The following is a 20574-nucleotide window of genomic DNA, read 5'->3' on the forward strand; positions in this document are numbered from 1 at the left end:
ATAAAGATGGCACTGAAATAATATACCCATGTATAAAACCCAAAATTTGTAGAACTTTCAAGGTGTACTTAAAGCTTAACTAAGAAGAGAAAGATAAAAAAACAAGTCAAGATCTATACCAGAAAACCTCAAGATAGGATTATAATCTAAAATTATTTTCAATAGCACATGGTAATTCTGAATGGATAAAAAAGTTAATACACAGTTGGAGCCACAGTATTATTGCATAATTCAGGAAAATGATACCTGAAGAGCATCAGAGAGACTTGAGTGCTGAAGTGAGAAAGGTGTGTTGGGGTGAATCCACACATTTTCTGATGGTAATAGAACAGGGTGAGATTCAAGGGGTGACAGCATTTGGAATTAAGTCTTTTTTTTCATTTTCTCCTTAGAAATATACTACATGATTCTTTCCCCAAAAGATGGAAAAGAACTACCAACTATATAATTATATTGGTATAAAAAGTGCATTTTTCTCTGAAGTTGGCCTTGGGATCTCAGGCAACACCATTCTTCTTCTCTTCCACATCTTCACATTTCTTGTCCAGCACAGGCTTAAGCCTATTGACCTGATCATTGGTCTCTTGGCCCTAATCCACCTGGGGATGATGATAATTGTGGTGTACACAGCTACAAATATTTTTGTGTCTCAGGACTTTTGGGATGACATCAGATGTAAATCCATAATCTACTGGCATAGGTTTTTCAGGGGCTTCTCTATTAGTGCCACCTGCCTGATTAGTGTCCTACAGACCATCACCCTCAGCCCCAGAAGCTCCTGCTTGGCAAAATTTAAACATAAATCCCCACAGCAGACCCTTTGTTTTCTTGTTTTCTTGTGGGCCTTCTACATGTCCTTGAATACCCACTTCTCATTGTCTTCTACTGCCATTCCAAATGTGACCTCAAATGTCATTGTGTTTATTACTGAACCCTGCAAAATTGTACAAATGAGTTATTTCCTCAGGTATTTATTTTCTGTATTTGGTATATTCCGGATGTATTTCTTATAGGACTTATGGCTCTCTCGAGTGGATATATGGTAGTTCTCTTGTGCAGGCATAAGAGGCACTTTCAGCACCTTCACAACACCAGCCTTTCTCTAAAAGCATCCCCTGTACAGAGGGCCACCTGGACCATCCTATTGCTTATGAGCTTCTTTGGGCTCATGTACTGTTTGGACAGCATCTTCTCCTCCTCAAGAACTATGTGGAGCAATGATCCTGTCTGTTATTATATCCATTTGATGGTGGGCAATGGCTATGCCACAACATGCCCTTGGCTGCTAATCTGTACTGAAAACGCATTATTAACCTCTGGAAATCTTTCTTGGTGAAGATAGAACATATTTAACTACTGATGATAGATAAGTTTCCCTAGCCTGCCAATACACTGGCTTTTGAAAAATAAATCACAGCATAGAATATATGCTCTCTGGATTAAGAGACTATGAACATATGCATGTTGGGTTAAATCTATTACTTTGAGACATGTGAGTAACAAATATATTATAGAAATGTCAATGTTTTACCTTTTTGAGTTTAACATAAGGACCCAACTTATTTGCTTGGTGTAAGCAAGAAATTCTTATGAGTCTCACCTTCATGATCTGAGTTATCTATTATAAACACATTAAGAGTTTATATCACTTTTTAATAAGTGCTTAAAGGAGCTATATTGTTCCTAACAAAAATGTCAATAATTTGTGCCAAGAATTAATGCCTTTTCTGTTAACTTTTATTTTATTGTCTGTTAAAAATAATTGAATGTACATTATCATATGTACACCAGAGCTCAGAGTAGACTTATTAATGACAAATCCTGGTGGAAACATCAATGCCCCAAATCATAGGAATGTATAAGTAAAACATGGCCTGGACATACTATGGAATATAATTTAGCCTGGAACAAAAAAAAGCCCGAAGTAGTAATTAGTGAACTTTGAAGACATTATTGCAAGTGACCTATCAGTCACAAATTATCCAATGCTGTCTTATTTTAATGTAGAAAGTGGAACTGAGAGTAGAAACCTATATAGACAGAAAATAGAATGATAGTTACCAGGGTCTGAGAAAGTGAGTCAGTGGGGTGCTCTAATTGGACAGCAACACAATAGTTTGAGAAGAAAAAGTGCTAGAGATGGATTATGAATATTTTCACAACAGTATGAATGTGCTTGCTGAGTCTGACCTGCACTTTTAGAGAGCAATACAAAGTTCAATCACAAGAATGGGTCCCAAATTTAAATGGGTGGCACCTCATATATGTATAATATAATATATACTTATTGCCATGCATATCTAAAACAACAAATAAAACAAAGCTTTTGGAATAAAAAAAGGATCAAAATGGTAAATTTTCTGTCATGTGCACTTTACCATAAAAAAAGTTGCCCAAAGACCTTCTTTATATTAAGTGAAATATACCCATTACAGAAGGACAGACACCACATGTTCTCATTCATTTGTAGGAAACAATAAGTAGTTCTAGTAGAGCAGAATGGAATGGTGGTCACCAGAAAATTGGAGAGCAAGTAGAGGACAAGTGGAAAGAGTTCATGGAGGGGTATAAAAACAGAATGGAGAAATCACTTTGTGTCAATAACTTTGGCACAGTAGGGGGACTATTGGTTAAAACAACTTAAAATTAAATTGAAAAACGTAAAATTAAATTAAAATTCCAAAAACAAAAAAAGAATAACAGCTGAAGAGATTAAAATACTTATTCCTATTGTCTGATTTTACAGCTTATATACATGTACTGAGTTATCATAATGTACCCTCAAAAAATTCAAATATAAAAATATACCCTTAAAGAGAGTTTCTATTCCACATAGTTCTTGAAATTCTAGACAGAGAAATTAGATAGACAAAGGAAATTAAAGAACTACAAATAGGAAAAGAAGAACTCAAACTACCATTATTTACCAATAACAAGATTCTATACTAAGAGGATCCAAACAAATCCACCAGAAAATTTCTAGACTTAATAAATAAATTCAGCAAAGTAGCAGAATATAAAATAAATACCCATTAACCAAATGCATATGTACACATCAATGATAAATCCTCTGAAAGAGAAATTAGGAAAATGTATCCCATTCACAAGAGCCTCAAAAAAAAAAAGTATCCCATGCTCTTCGATAAGCTAAGTCAAAATTGTCAAAATGCCCATACAACCCAAAGTTCTATACAGATTCAATGTAATTCCAATTACAATCCAAATATTATTTCTTATAGAAATACAAAAAGCAGTCATGAAATTCATTTGGAAAATTAAGAGACCCAGGAGAGCCAAAGCAATTCTTAGGAAGAAGAGTGAAACAAGGGGTATCACAATACATAACTTAATCTATACTGCAAAGATATAGTAACAAAAAAGCATGGTATTTTCACCAAAAATATACATGTGGATCAATGGCACAGAATAGAAGACAGAAAGACAAACTTAGATAAATACAGGTATTTCATATTTGACAAAGTGACAAAGAACATACATTGGCAAAAAGACAGCCTCTTCAACAAATGGTGTTGGGAAAACTGGAAATCCATAGGAGCAAAATAAAATTAAACCCCTATCTCTAACCATGTACAATAAATAACAAAGTTTATCAAGGACCTAGTAAATAGACCAGTGACTCCACACCTAATAGGAAAAAAGTAGTCCCAAATCATTTTCATGTCAAATTAGGCTTGACTTTCTTAACAAGACTCCTAAAGAGCAAGAAATAAAATTAAGAATCAATAAATGGGATGGATTCAAAGTACAAATGTTCCTTTCAGTAAAAGAAAAAAAATAAATAAGGTGAAGAGACAGCTTACATTTTGGGAGCAAATTTTTGCCACAGGCATGTCAGATAGAGCACCAAGAGATAAAGAACATAAAATTCTTAAAACCAAATAACAAACAACTCAATCAATAAATGTGATAAGGGGCTGAACAGACACTTCTCAGAAGAAGATACACAATTTATCAACAAATATATGAAAAATATTCAACATCCCTAGCAATTAGAAAAATGCTAAGCAAAAGTACTTCAGTCAGAATGGCAGCTATTAAGAATAAAAATAAGGACTGGGGTTGTGGTTCAGTGGTAGAGAGCTTGTTTAGCATGTACAAGGCACTGGGTTGGTTCTCATCAGCACATATAAATAAGTAAATAAAATAAAGGTCTATGAACAACTAATAAAAATATTTAAAAAGAATAAAAACAACAATAAGTGTTGACAAGAATGTGTGGAAAACTGAATATTCAAACATTGCTGTTGGGACTGCAAATTGGTGCAGCTAATATGGAAAGCAGTAGGGAGATTCCATGGAAAACTGGGAATGAAATTACCATTTGACCCAGCTATCTCATTCTTTGGTCTATACCTAATGGGCTTAAAAACATTATACTATAGGAACACAGCCACACCAATATTTATAAAAGCACAATTTACAATAGATAAATTGTGAGACGAACTCAGATGTCCTTTAGGACATGAATGGATATACACAATGGAATATTACTTAGCATTAAAAGAGAATAAAATTATGGCATTTGCAGGTAAATGAATGGAGAATATAATGCTAAGTGAATTAAGCCAATCACAAATAAGCAAATGCTGGATGTTTTCTATGATATAAGGATGCTGATTTATAACGGGGATGGTGGGGAACATGGGAGAAATAGACAAACTTTAGATAGAGCAAAGGAGAGGAATGGTAAGGTAGGGGGGATTGTGGCAGGAAAAGTGGTAAAATGATATGGACATCATTACCCTAAGTACAAGTATGAAGACATGAATGGTGTTATGCTACATTGTGTATAGCCAGAGACATGAAAAATCGTGCTCTATATGTGTAATATGAATTGAATTGCATTCTGCTATTATGTATAACCAATTCAAATAAATAAAAATAGATGAATAGATAAAGAAAATGTGGCTCATATACACAAAGAAACATTACTTAGCATTAAAGGAAAATAAAATTATGGCACTTGCAGGTAAATGGATGGAGATGGATAATACCATGGTAAGCAAAATTACACAATCTTAAAAAAAGGGGGGACTGAAAGTTTTCTCTGATAAGTGTATGCTAATCCACAATGGGGTGGGGAGTCATGAGATGAGTGAAGAAATTTGGAGGGAATAGAAAAAATGGTGAAATGAGATGGACATCATTACCCTAGGTACGTGTAGGATTGCAAGAATGATGTGAATCTATTTCATGTACAACCAGGGAAGTAAAAAATACTGCTTTATTTGTGTACAATGAATTGAAGATCTATCTACTCTCATGTACAACTGATTAAAACTAATAAAAATGCATTTTAAAAAAGAATGAGAATTGCACTGGGGATGTGGCTCAGTGGTAAAGTGCTTGCCTGGCATGCATGAGGCCCTGGGTTCAAATACCCAAGCACCAAAAAAAAAAAGAGAGAGAATTATATATATATAAAAAATGTTTTCAGTAACCTTATAAGCATCTGTGAAAAAACTCTTAAATAAAAATTATTTTACATGTCATGATCCAAAGTATTCCAAAAAAATAATTTTTAGAATCTCCTAACAGTTTTAAGGCTTTTTAATGAATTGGGTTCAAGTAACATTTTTGGTTTTTTGATTGGCCAGGGATTGAACCTAGCAGTGATTGAACCCAGCTCCGATTAACCACTGAGCCACATCCCAGGCCCTTTGCATTTTTTTATTTTGATACAGGGTCTCAATAAGATGCTTAGGGCCTTGCTACATTATTTGTGACTCTCTTTAAACTTCAATCATCTTGCCTGAATGTCTCAAGTAGCTGGGATTACAGGTGTGTGCCACCTTGTAATTTATCTGGAGAAGGAGGAGGGCTTTTTTTTAAGCAGATGTCTGTGCTTCTCAGTCTTATAAGGGTACACTGCCTCATGTATTGACAGGTTCTTCATTTTCTTGGTAACATATTTTACGTGAGGTCAAAATGTCAAATTAAAATTGTAGAGGACTAGATGGAAAATTATTGGCCTTAATAATTCATTCTATGAAAATTATGTATTTGTAGTATTGTTTTAATCAGAAAAAGTAAAAAAGACAACAGAGTTACTTTTCTAAATAGAAGTCAATATTTTATGGCATTGAATATTTCAAATGATAACTCTGTGAAATGCTGTAATGTCATAATCTACTGCCTCCTAATATCATTGCTCCTCTCTGGTAATTATTGCCTTTAAAGTTTTGACCTAAGAAACAACTAAAACTTAAGGACTGGTTCGGGTAACTTGTAAAAAGTTTGCACATATATACCTTCTAAATAACAAAATCATCAAAATACACAATAGCACTGCTTTAATTAATGATCATGTCCAACTACTGGAAATGATGGGATGCTGAGCCACAGGAGTTGCAGAGAAGGAGAAGTGGAGGAGAAGAGAAGAATATGTGGAAAGGATATCCTTCATCAAATAAGCTCTAGACACAGCATCAAGATGTCTGAAAAGATGCTCAACAGCACATGTCACTGAGGGAAGAAATTCAAAAGTACTAGAAGATGCCAATAATCACACATAAATAACATACACTCACACAAAGCTCAATAGCAAAGAATACTGGTTGGTTGCAGAGCTCAGGATGGACCCTTGATTGTTACTGAGATGCCATGTACAGTCTTCTGGGGAAAGAGCACTGCAGATTTTATTCTTAATAAAGCTACCATATGATCTAGCAATCACACTTTCAGATTTTACACACATTATTTGTAAACTAAAGCCCACAGAAATGGTTACTGAAGGTTTAATTCTTATCCCTAAGACCAATTTAATAATGAAGACATGGATCTTAAAATAAGGAAAAGCAGGTATACTATTGCTTCGCTAACAAAGGAGAGCACAGGGAACTCCAGTCATAGAGGCTGTGATTCTACTCATCACAGAAAACAAGGTTTTGTTTTGATTTGGGGTACTGGAGAGTGAACTCAGGGGCACACAACCACTTAGCCACATCTCCAGCCCTATTATGTATTTTTATTTACAGACAGGGTCTCACTGAGCTGCTTAGCACTTCCCTAGGTTTGAACTCATGATCCTCCTGCATCAGTCTCCTGAACTTCTGGGATTAGAGGCATACCCACCACCTGAATGGCAGAATAAACATTATTTTTAAAAAAAGTATTTAAAGGCTGCCTGCTAGATACTTCTTCTATGAGAATTATGATTCATTTCTTAATTTGGGAAATGCCATTTCTTAGATATTCTGGTGGCATCCCTAAAGCATGAATTCCTTGGTTCCTGTAGTGGATGTGTGCTCAAAGTTGTCTGGCTCCAGTATGGGAAAACTTAATCTTGTTCGCTACACTCAGGAAAAGAAGTGGGAGTGGGGGAAAGACAAAAGGAAGCCATGTCTATCTCAAAAGAAGTCTCAGTGGCACTGTGGTATGGGTTATAATCAAAGCATGAGGTGGACCACTGCTACATATGCAAGTGATGACAGCAGCTTCATTATTGAACACTGTAAACTGGAAGAAATACAAACACTATTTTTCAAATTAATGGAGAAGTAAATGTACTTCCAAAAAAAATTCCATTGAAAACCCCAAAAATATAGCCTGTTTATTTGTTCAAAAATGAAACTTAAAAGCATTTCACTAAGTGACAGAAGCCAGGATTAAAAGGATACTTCTTTTATTTCACTTATACAACATTATTGAGGAGACAATATTAAGTAGACATAAGACTACTGTTTTTCTGAATTAAACAAAATAGCAACCCTTGGATTAAAATTGGATGTGGCCTGGAATCCTGTGCCTGCAGTCCCAGATGTTCAAGAAGCTGAGCATAAACTCACCAGTGTGAGACCAGACTGGGCATCACAGCAAGACTCTGTCTCAAAAACAAACAAATAAAAAACCCCAGAAACAACAATAACAACAACAACAACAACAAAATACCAAGTTCACTTTTAAAGTGAAGGATATTTTTTGTACTGTGCTGGGATGACACATAAATGAATACCTTCCATGTTTCAAAACAATGAAATTCATTTTACAAAGCCTGAACTCTAATGTAAGTAAATGAAAATAAGAACTTAAAAAGAAAGTGAGGTAAGGAACTTTTACCACTGTTTGAAATGGAAATTATGAGACTCTAGATAAGATCTGAGTTAATGTGTATCAACACTGTACTCTAATAGGTAAGGAAGTACTTTATATACAACCAGAGATATGGAAAATTGTGTTGTATATATGTGTAATAAGAATTGTAATGCATTCTTCTGTCATTTTTAAAAAATCAATAAAAAGAAGCATTGAAGAGAATTTATGAACTGCTACTAAAATGAAACAAATATGCATATGGTGGCTAGTTGGAACTAGGCTGTGTGCTGTTGGACAGCAAATTAAGGTGAAAGGAGACCCTCATCATTATACAAAATACATGTATGAAGGTGTGAATTTGGTGTCAACATACCTTATTTATAATCAGAGATATGATAAAATATGGTATAATGGTGTATTAAGAATTGTAATGCAAAAATAAAGAAATAAAATCTATGAGATCAAAAAAATCAAAGAAACAAAAAGAGTCAAAATGGAAATCTAGACTGAGCCTGCTACAGTTCATCATGGTCAGAGACAATGATGTGAACTTGCATAGCTTGATAATGGTACACATGGAGAAATCTAGAAAGAAAGAAGCAAGTGTCTAACTACCACAGTTAGTATATATACAAATATAGCAACCAGTTCTGTGAAGATGGTCCAGAGCAGCGACACCTAGTGCTTGTGTGTTCCTGTATTATATTTCTTTAGAGTTCTTTTAGTGAAATTATATTTCATATAAATTTTCCCTTTTATTTTCAAAAAAATTGCTACATAATGCTTTGTTTTTCACAAATAGTTTAGCAGCCAGAAACACACCCATAACCCCATCTTCTTGAGAGGCCAGGACAAGAAAATTTCAAGTTGGAAGCCAAACTTCTCAATTTTGACAGACTGCCTTAAGTTAAAAGAAAGAAAGAAAGAAAGAAAGAAAGAAAGAAAGAAAGAAAGAAAGAAAGAAAGATAGGAAGGAAGGAGAAAGAAAGAAAGAAAGAGAGAGAGAGAGAGAAAGAAAGAAAGAAAGAAAGAAAGAAAGAAAGAAAGAAAGAAAGAAAGAAAGAAAGAAAGAAAGAAAGAAAAGATATGGATTAACTCAGTAAGAGAGTGCCCCTGGGTTCACATCCCTGTGATTTATTTTTTGTGTGTGTAGTATTGGGACTCAAAGGACCAGGAGCAGACTAAGCTAGTGTTTTGCCACAGAGTTACATCTTCAACTCCCCATGTAGCCAAGACTTTTTTAAAAAGATAAAAAAAAAATGAGATACCAGTTTAAACCCAGCAGGCCAGCTCAATTTAATAAAGAACTGAAAATGCAGGAAACATAACAGCAGTTGGTGACAAAGTCAAGAAATTGCCATTCCCATAAATTTCTGCTATAATTGTGAAATGACATACACTATGGACAGAAAGCAGTTTGATGATTCATACATAAAATTGTCACATAACTCACCAACTCTACTCCCAGCTCTATACTCAAATGACCTGGAAAACAGACACTCAAACACTTGTATATGAATGTTTCTAAAAGCATCATTCTCACCAACTCTAATAGGTAAGTAAGTTTCTTACAAATTATGGATGAAGAATTCATAAACTCACAAAAAGGTGAAAACAATCCAAATGTCTATCAACAAATAAGTGGATAATGAAAATGTGCACTGTGCATGTGCCCATGACTATATAAACCAAAGCAATGCTGATATATGCTACTACATATATGAATCTCAGAAATATTAAACTAAGTAAATAAAACCAAAATAAAAATATATAGAGAGAGTATAATTTCATTCATGTGAAATACCTAGGATGTGTACCTTTGCAGACTGAAAATGCAGTTGTCTGGGCCTGGGAGGGCAGATGGGAGAGTTTTTGCTTAATGGAAACATGGTTTTCTTTTGTAGTGACTAAAAGGCTAGAAAGAAGTTGAATATGGTGATTACACAGCAATATTGTCAATGTCACTAGATTGCATATTTAAAATGTTCACTGTTATCAGGACTTAATTTCAAAAAAAATCAAACATATAACCCCAAACAACACTAGAATTCTACTGAATTGCAGCAAATACAAGTTTCTCACAAATGACAGGCACTGGGGAGCCATAGAGTCTCCCATGTACTCTGATCCAAAACCCAAAGCTTGATGGTAAATCTAGCTTCCAGGGGTTTCTATCCTACTATGTATCAAGCCCTATTCCCACTTCTTTATATACATTAGTCCTTACATTTCCCCCAAAATTTACAGCCTGTGTGGAGGAATAATGATGTTTTAAAATCTTATTTTGGTTCTAGGAGTTGACTGAAGGGAGCTTAAACATGGAGCCACATCCCAAGCCATTTTAATTTTTTTATTTTGAGACAGGCCTTGCTAAGTTGCTTAGCACCTCACTATGTTGAGGAGACTGGCCTCAAACTTACTTTCTCCTGCCTCAGACTCCTGCACCACTAGGATGACAGACCTGTGCCAATGTACCTGATGGAACCTGATTTTACAAATGACTGAATTAAGGCTCAGAGACAAGCTGATTGTTTCAGGTTCACCCACATGTAGACCAGTTATCAATACTCTCCTGAATTCCAAATTACTCTTTTATCTAGAGGACAAAAAAAACCTGTTAATGATTATTTCTAAATGGAGGAGAAGGCATGAAGCAAGTATTTCAAAGGGGCACCAGGAACCTGTTGGGTGTGCCTTGATTGTTGTGATGGTTTTATGGAGATATGAATATATCAAAACACAATAAATTGTTGATTGAATGTGTGCAATTTATTTTAACTGAATAAAATTGATTTTATTAAAGTTAATAAATGATCAACCAAGGGGATTAATAAATGGCAATAAAAGACAGAAAAAGACATTCAACATCATAGACCATAGTGAATTGTGATTAATGTATCCATTAGCATGGCTAAAATCCAAAAATCTGCCAGTGTCAACTGCTGGTACAGGAAGAGAAACAACAGCAACTGTCATTCATGGTTAGTGGGATCACAAAATTATGCAGCCCACTTGGGAAGAGAGTTTGGCATTATTAAGCTGTATTCTTACCATATTTCCACCAAACATCGTAGGTGTTTATCTTATGGAGTTTAGAACTGATCTACACATAAAATCCTCATGCAAATGTTGATAACCCCTTGGACTGGGGATGTATCTCGGTGGTAGACCACCTGCCTAGCAAACATGAGGCTTCATGTTCAATTCCCAGAATCACACACACACAAAAATCTTTCTAGATTCTTTATTCACAATTACCAAGAACAGAAAACAACCAAGATATCCTACAATAAGTGTTTGCATTTTATTAAAAAAAACATGGACACATCCATAAAACAGAGAGTCCTTCAGCCATAAAGGAGTTATGGGCTAACAAATATAAAAAATAAGAAGGCATCTTAAATGCATCTTGCTTAGGGAAACAGCTAGCATAAAAGGTCACATCTGTGTAATTCCAAGTATAGGACACTCTGGATAAGGCTAAACAACAAAACAAGATTAAGGAGTTCCAGGGATTCAGAGGAAATAGAAAAAGATGAAGAGGTAAAGATTTGGGATCTTTGGGTGCTGAACATATTCTTTTAGATATCATAATGGTAGCTTTTCATGACTGTGTTTTCCCAGTACTTAAAAGCCCAGCAGAGCCAAACATTGTGGTGCACACACATATTCCTAGAGGCTCAGGAGGCAGAGGCAAGAGGTTTACAAGTTCAATGCTGGTCTCAACAATTCATTGAGGCCCTAAGTAACCAAGTGATACCCTGTTTTATAAAATTAAAAGGCTGAGGATGTGGATCAGTGGTTTTTCATCACTGGGTTCAATCCCTGGGACCAAAAAACAAAACAAAACAAAACAAACACACTAAAAAAGAACCAAAGAAGAAACACCTACACAACAAGTAGGCTAATAAATACTGATGCATCTATATTGGTATAATTATATTGCTTTGATAATTACATCAAATGCACTATATAAATGCAAGATATAAACACTAGGAGTAGAGCTGTGGTTGTGGCTCAGTGGTAGAGTGCTTGCCTCCCACACGTAGGCACTGGGTTCAATCCTCAACACCACATAAAAAAAGTAAAGATATTGTGCTTGTGTGTGTGTGTGTGTGTGTGTGTGTGTGTGTGTGTGTATGAAATAAAAAGACAAACTAGGAGTAACTCTGTGGGAAGCAGGCATTCATTCACATGCTACAGTCAGCTTCATTACTCTGAAAACCTAAGACTGTTGTGAAAAATCAAGTCCATTAATTATGACAAACATTACAGGCTTATTGTTTTCCTATCTCAACCAAACCATACTCTAGAACTGGCCCCCGACAATCAATGAATTTTTTTGTACTGAGAATTAATGGTCAACAAAAATCTTTTCTTCATTTTATTTTATTTCCCAATTAGATTTGGCTGGTTCTTTCCTATCAGTTGTTCGGCCAAATCCATTTTTACAACTTCTATTTTCTTTCTTTCTTTTGAGAGAGAAGAGAGAGAGAGAGAGAGAGAGAGAGAGAGAGAGAGAGAGAGAGAGAGAGAAATTTTTTTTAGTGTTGTGACTTCTTTTTTTTATTAGTTGCTCAAGACAATACAATGATCTTGACATATCATACATTTGATTCAAATGGGGTATGTATGAATTCTCATTTTTCCACGTGTACAGGTTGCAGAATCACATTGGTTATACAGCCATGTATATACATATAGCAATACTAGTGTCTGTCGTATTCTGCTGCACTTCCTATACCCCCCTCTCCTTCCCTCCCCTCCCGTCTTCTCTCTCTACCCAATCTACTCTGACACATTTCTCTCTCTTTTTTTATTCCCCCTCACACCATCATATATGTATTTTGTATAACAATGAGGGTCTCCTTCCATCTTCCATGAAATTCCCCTTCTCCCTCTCATTGCCTCCCACCTCTCTTCCCTGTTTAGTGGTAATCTTCTTCTCATGCTCTTCCTCCCTACTCTGTTTTGAGTCCCCCACCCCCTTATATCAAAGAACACATTTGGCATTTGTTTTCTAGGGATTGGCTAGTTTCACTTAGCATAATCTGCTCTAATGCCATCCATTTACATGCAAATGCCATGATCTTGTTATTTTTTAGTGTTGAGTAATATTCCATTGTGTATAAATGCCACTTTTTTATCCATTCATTTTTTGAAGGGCATCTAGGTTGGTTCCACAGTCTAGCTATTGTGAATTGTGCTGCTATGAACATTGATGTAGCTGTGTCCCTGTAGTATGCTCTTTTTAGGTCTTTTGGGTAGAATCTGAGAAGGGGAATAGCTGGATCAAATGGTGGTTCCATTCCAACCTTTCCAAGGAATCTCCATACTGCTTTCCAAGTTGGTTGCACCAATTTGCAATCCCACCAACAATGTACAAGTGTACCTTTTTCCCCATATCCTCGCCAGCACTTGTTATTGTTTGATTTCATAATGGCTGCCATTCTGACTGGAGTGACATGGTATCTTAGAGTGGTTTTAATTTAATTTCTCTGACTGCTAGAGATGGTGAGCATTTTTTCATGTAATTGTTGATTGATTGTGTATATCCTCTTCTGAGAAGTGTCTGTTCAAATCCTTGGCCCATTTGTTGATTGGGTTATTTGTTGTTTTTTTTTTTGTTGTTGTTGTTGTTGTTTAATTTTTTGAGTTCTTTGTATACTCTGGAGATTAGAGCTCTATCTGAAGTGTGAGGGGTAAAAATTTATTCCCAAGTTATAGGCTCCATATTTACCTCACTTATTATTTGTCTTGCTGAGAAAAAACTTTTTAGTTTGAATACACTCCATTTGTTGATTCTTGGTTTCAACTCTTGTGCTATAGGTGTCCTATTAAGGAATTTGGAGCCCTACCCCATGAGATGGATATTAGCACCAACTCTTTCTTCTGTTAGACACAGAGTCTCTGGTTTGATTTCTAGCTCCTTGATCCATTCACTCATTTAAATATTCATATGAATATACAGGTTATGTGAAAAGTCACATTGCTATTTATACCTATTCATCCTTATATTCATATTTATATCTATATGCATACTCATATTAATATATTCATACTTATATACACATTTATGGCATGATTATATATATTCATATACATATATACTCATGTGTATATTCATATATATATTTGTTTTGCACAGCGTTTTCACTGCTATGACTAAAAGACCTAACAGGAACAATTTTAGGAGACAAAAGGTTTATTTGGATCTGCACAGTTTTAGAGGTCTCAATCCATAGAGAGCTGGCGCTATTTCTTGGAGTTCAAGATGAGGAAGAAAGTCATGTCAGATAGAAGTGGCTCATGTGATGATCATGAGGCAGAGAGAATCTCCACTCACCAGGTACAAAATAAAACCCCAAAGTATCTCTGGTAGAATGTATAAATAAATCTATAGATGAACCTAGAGATGATGAAATGGAACCCAGTGCCTTCTGCTCAACCTGGGTAATGGATCACCATGCCCTCTCCTAAGTGCTGGAAGTGGATCTCCACATCTTCCAGCAAGTGAGGGGAGTGTTTCCCTTGTGGGGAGTAGGTGCCTCTGCTCATCACATCTGAGGTCCCAGATTTACAGACCCTCTCCTTGGTAAGGTGTGGTGAACCATGCATGCTCCACCTGATCATAGGAGTTAATCTCTGTTTCCACCATCTAATGGTTTCTAGTTCCAGAAAATTCCAGATCTACTCGCATAAATATGTATATGAATATGTATATGATCATAAATGAGTCTATAAATATGGTATGTAAATAAATGTATGTAAATATATATATACATATGAGTATATATATAAATATAAATATTTATATATGAGTATGTATATAAATATAAATGTTTAGATTAATATGAATATATGTATAAGTCTATGCATATGAGTATGAACATTTGGATGCATATGAATATGAACATGTGTATGAATATGAATATTTGTATACATAATTATGAATATGTACAGGAATATAAATGTGAAGACTAATATTTATGAGTATAAATATGAATATGTGTTCTGATATAAATATGAAAGTTAATATATATGTCAACATGTACATGAATGTGTATATGCATATGAATAAGATATATATGTACATGGGTATGTATACGAATGTGTTTCCATGAATATAAATATAAATATCTACATAAAATATATGATATGAATATGACTATGTAAATGATATGAATATTAATAAAAACATGAATAATACATAAATGTATATATAGATATGTTTAAAATAGGAACATATGAATGAACATACATATACATATATGAATAGGTATGTAATATATATATGAATATGTATATGAGATATATATGAATAGATCCCAGTACCTCTGCATAGTGTGCAAAATGGATCACCATTTTTTTCAGATGAATTGAATAGATATTTACACCCTCCAGACCATGAAGGTTGTTGATCCTTATGGAAATAATGGGTCCCCTGTGTCCTTCAACCTGCAAGGAGAGTAGATTCCAATGCCCTCTACCTGATGAGTGAATTAAAATTACACATCCTTGACCTGAACAGGAAGTTAATCCCTGTAGTCTCTATCTGATGAGTTCTTTTTCTAGAATATGCCACTTCAATCATGATTACTGTGCTCTGTGCTAGATGAGAAGAGGAGATCTGTAGGTCATTGCCCCTTGAGAGGAGTACTTGGTTAGGATCACTAAATGAATATGAATGTGTACATGTATGTGAATATGGATATCAATGTGTGTTTAAATATCAGTGTGTATATGTACATAAAGTTGAATGTTTACATGTACACAAACATAAATATGAGGATGTTTATGAGTTTGCATATATATGTACATGTTTTCAACTATAAATCTGTATGAATATGAATATGTACATGTATTTGAATATGAAATACATGTGTACATGTGTAGAAATGTAGATATCAGTGTGTATAAATATGGGTATGTATGTGTGCATGAAAAGTAGAGAAATATAAATATATACATAAGCACACATATGAATATGACCATGTACCTGAATATTCATATTTTCATAAATATGTACATCAAATTGTATATATACAAAAATATTATATGTGTATCAATATGAATATGTGTGAATACATAAATATTTTCATTAATATGAATATGATGATTTTGATATGTTTATAAATATACATATGAATATGTATGTAAAATGGTACACCAATGTGCATATAAATATACAAATGAGTATGCATATGTATATGGAGGCATATATATATGAATTAGAACCTATTTCCTTTTGCTCCTATGGGGAATGGATCACCATGCTCTGTGCTACATGACATGACTACATCTCCACACCCTGCACACCATGCTGGCTCTTGGTTCCCAGCAAAAATGGATCCCAGTGTTCTTTACCTGGTGAAAGGCGAATATTCTTATGCCCTACACCTGGTGAGTGCCTTTGAATCATTTAACTTTTATCTGATCAGGGGAGTTGATCAATAAATACTCCATCTGATGAGATCCCACTCCAGAATGTTCTAGTCAAACCCTAAAAGTATGAAACTGGGCCAGATGCTACAGATGCCAGATGCTATTGATGGGTGGATGAATATATATAAAAGAATCTATAGGTAATAGGTGAAATACACCCCAATGCCACCCACTCAGTATGGGAAATGGAACACCTTTTTCTCCTCTAGACAGGGGAGTACATCTCTTGCCCTTCCACAAGATAGTAGTTCTTTGTAGGGAGACTTAGGACCTGGATCTTTCACACCTTGAGGAGCCCAGTTTCCCATGGCTTTCATTGAGAGAGGGTTGTAGAAACATATATAATGCACTGGATCAGAGGAGTCAATCTCTGTAAAGTCCTTTTTATGATTTTTTAACCCAGATCATTCCAGCTGTTGCCTCAAAGTATGAACTGGAGAAGTCATGAATATGTATATGCATATAAGGGAATATGGTCATTCACATAAAATATGAATTTGCATATGCATGTGATATGCATGAAAATGGATATAAATACACATGTTAATACATACATTAATATGAACATGAATATTTACATGAATATAATAAGGATTTATATAAATATGAGCATATGTATATGTGAATATGTAATAAGATAAAAATATGTATTAATGTGAATATAAATAAAATACAAATGTGTATTAATGTGAATATAAATATGGATACAATATGTGTATGAATATGAAGTTGTATTTGTACATGTACATGGAGTTCATGTATATGAGTATAACTATAAGGATGCATATGAGAATGAATATGTACACCTACATTATTATACATGCATGTAAATGTATGTGTGAATAAGAATATGGACATACATAAATATGACTATGAATATGGGCACTTGTACATTTATATCAATAAAATACCAATGATTATTAATATATGCACATGTGCATGAACATGTACAGGTATCAAATGTGTACATATATGTACATGAATATGAATATGTAGAAGAATATGTATATGAGTATTAATATAAATATGTGTGAATATTTAATATGTGCATGAATATAAATGTGAGTGTGATATGTGTATAAATATGTATGTGAATATGTAAGTGAAGGTGTACGTGGATGTGCATATGAATATACAAGTGAGTATGTATATGTATATGGAAGCACAAGCATATGAATTAGAACTATGGGTCTTCTGCTCATATGGGGCTGGATTACCATGTTCTATGCTTGATGAGGTGAGAAGATTTCTATGCCCTCCACACCATGGGGACTGTTCATTTCCAAGGAGAATAAAACCATGTGTTCTTTACTCCATGAGAGTAAAAGATCCTTATGCCACACACCTGGTGAGGGCATTAGAGTTATTTATGTTTGAATTCATCAGGAGATGAATCTTTAATCAGAGAGAGAGAGAGAGAGAGCATCAAGTCTTCTGATTAGATTTCTCCTGTTTCAAAGATACTGAAAATCTTCTTACCTCCATGTCCCTAACAGTATCCCAGTATCCTGACTTGGGAAGTGCAAGACTCCTCAGTGCTGCTGCCCACATTCCCTGAGCTTCTGTCTTCTGCTTCCGGTGCCTAAATTCAGACATTTGGGAATAAGGATGGCAAACATTTCCATTATTATGATATAGTTACCATAAGTTTTCCTTCAAGATCACATGAATTTTTGGAAATGTTTTTTTATTCACCTTAACCTACCAATGTAATGTCTCTGATCATTCAGTGACTGAATTGAATCTGTAGTTACAAAATCGTTTTGGGAAGAAATTTTTCAATGAGACCATCATCAGTCTAGATTCACATTGAAGGACTGGCAAAAAATGTTAGAAAAGAAAATACTTCTTATGAAAATAGGAAATATTTTTCTCTATATTATTGTGAATTACTCTTCTTTACAACAGAAAATTTAGTGAAACTAAAAGAAATTTTTTGTTTTACTTCTAAAGATGTTAATTTACTCAATATAGGCAAATTTTTATTTACAGATTAAGAAATTCATGCTAAATCATGTTTTAAATTCCATGTGCTTTCCCAATGATTGTGCAGAAGTGAAGAATAAAGCTCATACATAGATCATCTTGGAGAAGATGACAATTTTAGAAATTTTCAAGTATTGAAGAACAAGTTTTTGTTTGTTGTTTGTTTGTTAACATGGTGGGATTTAAGACCTAGTTAGATAAATGGGCCTCTCATTGTCTACAACAAGCCATGAGAAAGAAGTATTTTTTATTTGATCATGAATTTAAATTTATTCTACTCTTTTAGTGTGTTCTTTCATGTCGGGAATTTTTTTTTTTAATCAGAAAATTTAGTGATCTACATCAAAAATGACTAAATATGGAAAATTCTGGTGTTAAGTTTCTGGTATTTCTCAATGGTTTATCTTAGTAAAGAAGAACTTTAAAGCTTATAGAACACCTGGGAACAGATGGAAATTGAAGAAATACATCAGGCCTTAAATAACAATGTTTTGTGACCAACAAGATGTCAACTGTCATCAGATAAATGGACCTTTGGTTATGTATATGAATATCATTTTTCCAAGCTATGAAAATACAATATGTTGTCTTTTATTACAAATTTAAGTTTGTTCCATATTCCTATCTTCCTTCATCTCTTGAATAGTTTTAAATCCACAATGGTGCCTCAATTTAAAAGGATTATCTATGCTGTAGTGAAAAGGAAGACAAAGTCATTCAGATGTAATGAATCTAGGAAGATTTTTTAAAAGATAATGTCTTTAGTTGGATGTAAATATGCACCATACATTTTATTTGAAGTCACATTTTAAAGCATTCTTATATAGAAATTTTAAGTAGGTCTCTCTTGGAGCTTATGGATTGGTAGAATTGGATATGAAATATTTTGAGTTCTAGAAAGTAATGTGAAGCGAAATACTGCCAAACTTTTGACTACAGGCTGGAAAATCACTCATTTAAGATAATAACAATTGTGATATTATAAATTATAATAAATACTATCCAACAAAAAAGTATAGTATGAAAATTAATGCAAATAATAATACTATGAAAGTTCAAAGAAGTCCTGTCACACATTAGGAAAAAATACCTGTATCCTGGTTTTGATGTAATAAGAGTCAGACTTGAAAACGCCTTCCTCCAGAACCTCCCTTGGAGCCTCCTCTGCCTCCTCTTCCATTCAGATTTTTAGCTAAAGCTTCTAAGATGAGGTTTTATGGGACAAACAGCTTTAGCTCATCTTTCAGTAAACCCATAATCTTGGTGTTTTTCATCTAAAGTCTAAAATGCTTGTCTTGCAGTAGGCAGGGAAATAGTCCCCAAAGGAAAGACAAAGCTTTTTCCATACTCAGACAATGGCAGACAAGAAGCATCTGGATAAAAATCTTTGTGTGTATTTCTTTCATTTTCCATATTGAATGACACTCAGATATTTTGTGTGGGGTTCTGAATTTAACAAACAAATCTAAGGCCCCTCATGAGGATCTAAAATGGATAGGATTTTCATAAAAAATGAAAGAAAATATAAAAACTCTCCAAGGTTATTTGTGCATAAAATACATTTAAAATATATTTCTCAGGTCTGTCTATTGAAAAATGGTTCAGAGTAAAATCACTCCTTTTTCAATGAAATGCCTCCATATGAGATTTGATGTCTAACATTCTTGATGGTAAAAAGGAAAATACAGAAAAGTGAACCAGGACCTCCTGTACTGGAAAGAAAGTGGGTGACAGTGGGAGATAAGAAAAATGGATGAGGTGCTGGGGTTGTGGCTCTGCAGTAGAGTGCTCGCCTAGTATGTGTGAGGTGCTGGTTTCAATCCTCAGCACTGCATAAAAATAAAATAAGTAAAACAAAATGTATTTGTGTCCAACTACAACTTTAAAACAATAATTAATTAAAAAAGAAAGATGGAGAAAATAAAATGATAAAAGAAGCAAGAAATTTTAAGACAAATGGAACTTCTACCAGTGGGCTGGATGAGAGATAAAGGGCCTCCTTCCTGAGTGTGCCACTTATTTCTTCATTGTAGTGTTTATTACTTCTGTCCATCAGTCTGGTGGAGAACATTAACATGTTCTCCACCA

General features: G+C 34.3%; 1 pseudogene; it reads left to right on the plus strand.

Annotated features, from left to right (window-relative positions):
- The first annotated feature begins 422 nt into the window (after positions 1-422).
- LOC143404235 (vomeronasal type-1 receptor 90-like) overlaps positions 423-20574 on the plus strand; it is a 39061-nt pseudogene continuing 18909 nt past the window's right edge.

This window comes from Callospermophilus lateralis, chromosome 7 (genome assembly GCF_048772815.1).
Source record: "Callospermophilus lateralis isolate mCalLat2 chromosome 7, mCalLat2.hap1, whole genome shotgun sequence".
NCBI lineage: Eukaryota > Metazoa > Chordata > Mammalia > Rodentia > Sciuridae > Callospermophilus > Callospermophilus lateralis.